The 6,399-nt window shown below is 37.0% G+C and overlaps 1 pseudogene; it reads right to left on the bottom strand.

The window, feature by feature from the left end:
- Positions 1–3,985: 3,985 nt before the first annotated feature.
- On the bottom strand, positions 3,986–4,084 carry LOC132282984 (small nucleolar RNA R71; annotated as a pseudogene).
- Between the last annotated feature and the right edge of the window lie 2,315 nt (positions 4,085–6,399).

The raw sequence follows: 6,399 nt of genomic DNA, 5'->3' as shown, positions 1-6,399 counted from the left end.
ATCTGCAAAAAATTCTTAGCGGAATCTATTCAAAATCTCTTCCAAAGTTAATGTTTTTAATGCCCCTGTTTCAGACAAAAAATGTTCCAAACAACGAGGGTGAGTAAATAAGTTACTCGCAGGAAAGTAGTGTATACGTATACCTTAAGGTTTCAAATGCCATGCAAGTATAATATAAATCAATACAAGGGATCATTTCACTTAGCGTCTATGTTACATGGCGTACTAAAGGATCATCTTAAGCTACACTAGCAATTGAATGATAAAAGTACAACACACAAGCATACAAGACACAGGTATACTAAATGTAAATGAAATCTCAAGCACCAAATCACAAGCTACAAGTAATCCATGATTAACAACTTGTAATTGAATGCGAAATCAAGTAAGGGAAAAACTAGGACATGTGATCTTGGTTTTCAATCTAGACCTTACAAGTTATTCTGAGTAATTATGACCCACAAGGTACTACCTAGTGCGTACTATTGTGTAGGGAGAACTCTTATCTCCCGTATTAGAGCTGAACCCAGCCTAGCCATCACAATTTTCATGTAGCTATAAGCTTTCCAAAATCAACAAGTTTGCAACTCATACTCAAATAATTAATGCAAAAAACCACGTTCCATGCACAAGCAAGGTGAAACCACACAACCATATCCTAGGGTTTCATGTCTACAATGGCATACACTATGTAATCTTCAATGTTCGTTACACTTACAAATACGCTAAAGTTTAAGTCTTCAATATGCAACTTAATACACATACAAGCATACTAATGTCAAGTCTTCAATGTGCGACTTGTTACACATACAAGCATACTATAATTTAACTAACCAAGCTACCATTAGATAAGCCACAAATACCAAGTATACAACTGATGAACGCTGAAAAGTGCGTATTTAAACCCTTAAGCTTAAGCATTATAGTACCTTTATCTATCTTACTTTACCGTTTCAGATTGATTTCGTATTATTTCCATTTTCAGGCACTTATCCAGAAAATAAGCTAACTCAGCCAAATAAGAGCTTAATTGAAGCAATTCTGGGATTAAACAAAGAAAGGAGCAAAGTGGAGAAAGAAAGAAGCAAATGAAGCCAAAGGTGGGAAGCAGCAATGTTCGATCAATCCAACTTCAAGGTTCGATCGATCGAACACTGATCGATCTCAGTACTTTAAGATAGATCCAAGCCTTGACCCAAAGCAGAAAGTCCAAAGTTTGATCGATCCAACACCACCCTTCGATCGATCAAACACTTTTGTCCTTATTCAAATGATTGATCTCATCCACAGCTGTACCACCCACTAACCACTTTTATCATTTTCCCAAAAATATCTCTCAAAATATCTCAGATTTGTCTTTTCCCAAAAAGCTTAACCAGTTGGATCGATCCAGCCTAAGTTCGATGGATCTCAGCCAGTTCGATCGATCTAAGTCCAAAGTTCGATCGATCGAACTTCCTCCAGTGCGAAAAAGTTAAAAAGCCAGCTTATTCAATCCGTCCTCTGTCAAATCATTAGAGAATATTCTTTGCATGACCCTAGCTCATTTGGTGCGTCACTTGACCTACCTACAAAAGGAATATGATGCACTTTTTGAGGAAGAGACTTAGCATTTGGTAGATACAATTTTAGAGGCTATTCTTAGTGTAGAAGAAAAGAGGAAGAGGCTAGAGACACCATTAGAGTTCTTCATCAACAAGGAGCAGATTTCAACCATGGAGTTAGCCATTGAGGGTTGGAACAACATCAAGCATGCTTGGGGCTAGAGTTAGCCCCAAGCATGCTTTCTATATCTTAATCTTGTGTATTATTGAGGGATTAGTGTTGTAATTAATGTTTTGACACTAAGAAATATATAGATCTTGTTTATTCAATGATTTATGTGGTTTAATGCTTCCAATTGATCATTTCTTTCTATCCATATGTCTATGTATGCTAGAATAGATGTTCATGTGCTTATCTTTAGATTTTATGTTATTGATGCATGTCTATGTGTATTGATGCTATAGATTTAGAGATTGTCAAAACATAGTGCTTAAAAGAATGCTCTTGTGATTTTCTTGATGGTTCATACTTATTCCTTGATGGATTAAGCCTCTCCCCTAGTTTACTTTCATGCTAGTAGTGTAGATGTAGTGTAGTTGTAGCATAGTGTTAAATGGGAGGATAATCCATGCTTGTTGTTTGATGATCCAAGCTTTTGAATGCAAGTAACATATGTCTCTAACCTTGTGTTGTATTTGGATTGTGAGCTTAATGAAAGGATTAATGACTTGTTTTGATCTATTGTACCTTTCACATGTTGTTTAGACAATATATGCTTCATTGCTTAGATATATTGTGCTTTTCACATGATATTTAGACAATACATGCTTAACTAGTCATCCTTACTTGTTGAATCAACCGAACACACACATACCAATATTGCAACACACCATTTGCCCTCATTAGTCATTTGTCAACGGTATAGAAATTCATTGCTTGGTGGTAATCTCTAAACCCCAAGACTCTTATCTCTTTTACTTATTCTTAGTTGCATTCTTTTGTTATTACTTAATTCAATTTAGTTGCTCTCTAATCAACCAATTGTTTGATCACTCGACCTACTAGCCCTAATAGCGATTCCATAACCTTGTCCGACCCTCACAATCCTTTGGGACGATCCCTACTCGCCCTAGCTATATTTATAGTGAAAGGTAGTGGTGGCTTCTATAAATGTAAAACTCTTGGCCCTCGCCTTAAATTTCAAACCCTTCAAGCTTATGGAAGGACGACGAAAATAGTTTTTGGCGCCGTTGCCGGGGATTGATTGATTTGATTTGGCAATGTTGGAATTATGGAATCAATTAGGATTAGTACTCTTTTGATCGTGTCTTTACTTTATTTTTATTTTTCTTTTTAGTTACTTATTGTGTTGTTCTTACTTGACTAGGTGCATTGTTAGAGAGGAAGCAAGCAAAGGAGCATTCAAGCAAAGTAAAGAAAGTAAAAAGCTAAAAATTTAAAAAAAATTGCTAAGCTAAGCTTTAAATTTGGAGTTGAAGTGCTAAAGGACCTTTGTGAGACTTTCTTTACTCAATCCCTTGATTAAATCGTCGGCCCGCTTGGAGGCTTGTTCTTAATTATTCTTTGCATCATTGTTGGTAAAGCATGGGAGTATGAATTAAGTGTTTGTGGAAGAAGTCTAATTGCATTGTTGTGAAGGCATAGTGTTTGTCATTCTTTGTGCTTGTTGTGTTTTGCATTGTGCATGCATGGACGTCGTTCATTGAGACCCACTATTGTCCCTCTTGATTTGCATCTTGAATCCATCGTTAGAAATCTTAGGGGAAGAGGAAGTTCAAATAGAACCAATCTATCAATGGATGACCATAATAATGATCATGTTGAAGACCTTCATCATATAGACCAACAAGGTATCCTTCATCCTAATGTGCACAATGAGAACATACAAGTACCATTAGGCATGCCTAGGCCATACATTCACTAACCACCACAACAACAAGGCCAAGTTCCCTATGGAATGCCAAGGCCAATGTATGTTCCATAACCTCCCATCATCAATCAAGGAATTTAAAATCAAGGTGTTCATGTTGCACTTCAAGTAGCTAATCCACCTCTTGCTTTAAGAGACCATTATGTGCCTAATGAGTATAATGCACCTATATGCATCCAATTGCCTCCATTTAGAGCACATCATTATGAAATTAAGTCATAAACCATTCAAATGCTTCCTAACTATCATGGACTTCCAAGTGAAGAACCTTACAAGCATTTGGATGAGTTTCTTGAAGTATGTTCCACCGTAAAATATACGGACATGCCGGAAGAGGTTTTAAGACTCAAACTTTTTCTATTCACCTTAAAAGACAAGGCAAAGTATTGGTTTAACAATCTTAGGCCTTTTTTCAATCACTTCTTGGGCAGAAATGCAACAAGAGTTCTTAAAGAAGTACTATCCGGTTTCTAAAACCAATGCCATGAGAAATTCAATTCGAGAATTTTCACATGGGGATGGAGAAACGTTTCATGAGGCATAGGAACGCTTCAATAAATTGCTTAGCAAGTGTCCACATCATGACATGCCCAAATGGTAATTAGTTCAATATTTCTTTGAGAACTTATCGGACAACTATAAGGGTATGGTTGATGCTTCCATGGGTGGCTCATACATTGATAGGCATGAGGATGACGTGTGGCGTCTTTATGAGAGCATGAGTGAAAATTCTTTGCATAGAACATTATCATCTAAGAATGGTAGAAATTCACAAGGTAGGAAGAGTGTTGGCTTACATCAAGTCGACCATTCAAATGAAATAGCCGCCGAAATAAAGTCTTTATCTCAAAGGTTTGATCAATTTTTGATTAACCAAAACTCAGTGAACCAAGTATCTTCCTTCCCTAACCATTCTCATTGTGCATCAAATAAAACATGTATGACTTGTTCTAGTGTTCTTCATTTTACTTCTCATTGTCCTCACGGACAAATGCAAAATGAACCTAATGAACAAGTCAATGCAGCTTTTGTGAACCAAGGGAACAATCCTTATGGTACTCATTATAATCCAAGTTGGAGGAATCATTCGAATTTCTCTTGGAAAAACCAAGGAGAGGGCTCAAACCCTTCCCAAGGCGGTTCTCAAGGGAAGTACATTCCACCTCCACTTCAAAACCAAGGATCCCAAGGTTATAGACCTTATCAATCACAAGGGAATCAATTTGCTAATTCTCATTTTCCCAACTAATCTTATTCCTGAGGAAATACTAGAAGTCCCGTTTTTGAAGAAAAAGTTTTAAATGCTTTGGGCACTTTAGAGGCTAACACACAATTGCTTCATTCTCACTCTCAATCTATTGCGAAGCTAGAAACCCAAGTAGGGCAAATAGCAAGCACTCTCAATGCAAGAGAGAAGGGAAAGATGCCTATTAATGCCCCACCTAAGCAACAATGTATTGTGGAAACCCTTCCTCATCGGAAGGCCACACCATTGAACATGTTAATGTGGTGACTACCTTGCGGAGTGGTAGGATTGTGGATAATCAAGTTGAAATGTCTAATTGAGAGAGTGAACCGGTACAACCTCAAGTTGTCACCCGTCCCGTTTCATATCCCATTCCTCCTTCATTGCATATACATGATCTTGTGAATGAGAAAGTCTTGAAAAATGTGTTTGAAAAAGAAGTTTTGAAAAATGATGTTGAAAAAGTTTTGCTGAAAAATGATTTGAAACAAAATGATTTAAAAACTTCTTGTGTTGAAGAGAGTTCAAAAGAAAATTCTGAAAAAGTGTATGAACCAGAAGTTCCATTTCCGAATGCCTTTAAAGGATCCATTTCAAAAGACAAGCAAAAGACAAAAACCAATGAAATTACGGAAATGTTTAGGTAAATAAAAGTTAATCTTCTACTTTTGGATGCAATCAAGCAAATTCTGGCTTATGCCAAATTCTTGAAAGACTTGTGCACCCAAAAGCGGAAAAACAAGAGCCAAGCACCAAGAAAAGTGGTTTTGACCAAGCAAGTAAGCTCAATTTTGCAACATAACACTTTGCCAAAGTTTAAGGACCCCGGTTCACCCACTACATCATGCATTATTGGTGATCATATTATTAATCGGGCGCTTCTTGACTTAGGAGCAAGTATTAACCTTCTTCCATACTCGGTTTATGTCAAATTGGGCCTAGGTGAATTGAAACCGACGACCGATCCATTAAGAAGCCTAAGGGTATAATTGAGGATGTATTGATTAAAATTGATAAATTCTTTTTCCCGGTTGATTTCGTTGTCATTGATATGGAATCGGTCCCCAATCCTAAGAGCCAAATTCCCGTTATCCTTAGCCGTCCTTTCTTGGCAACCGCTAATGCTAACATCAATTGTAGGACGGGGATAATGAAGATCTCATTTGGCCACATGAAAGTGAAGTTGAATATCTTTAATCCCACACCCAATTCATTTAACAAATATGAAGGAGAGGTTAATGTTGTAGATAAATGTCATGATCTTCAATGTCAAGGAAGTGAGCTTTTGTATAAGACCAAAACTTCCAAAGAATCATCTTCAACCTTGCATTCTAAAAGTGTTGTTTCAAATTCTTACTTTGAAAGGGCATGGAAGGCCAAAGGTTGTGATTGCATAGACAAATGATTAAAAGTTTCTTTTGAGCTTAATCCAACAAGTTCTTCAAAGAACCATTTGTTGGGTGGAGTTAAAAGCATCTATCACCCCAACAAGGAGGGGATGCATTACAAGATTTTTTATCCGGGCTAAAAGAGCCCAATGTCTTGCTAGAGACGTTAAAGACTAGCAAAAACATTTCGTAGGGTGTCAAAACCCTATTCCTCCCTCATTTCTATCTTTCATTTCATTTCTTGCGAAGTCTAGATACTTGTTTTTGGT

The sequence above is a fragment of the Cornus florida genome, unplaced genomic scaffold (assembly GCF_030987335.1).
Source record: "Cornus florida cultivar Cherokee Brave unplaced genomic scaffold, ASM3098733v1 CherokeeBrave_3.0.0_Hap2_Chr01, whole genome shotgun sequence".
NCBI lineage: Eukaryota > Viridiplantae > Streptophyta > Magnoliopsida > Cornales > Cornaceae > Cornus > Cornus florida.
This window is presented reverse-complemented; position numbering and strand designations above follow the sequence as displayed.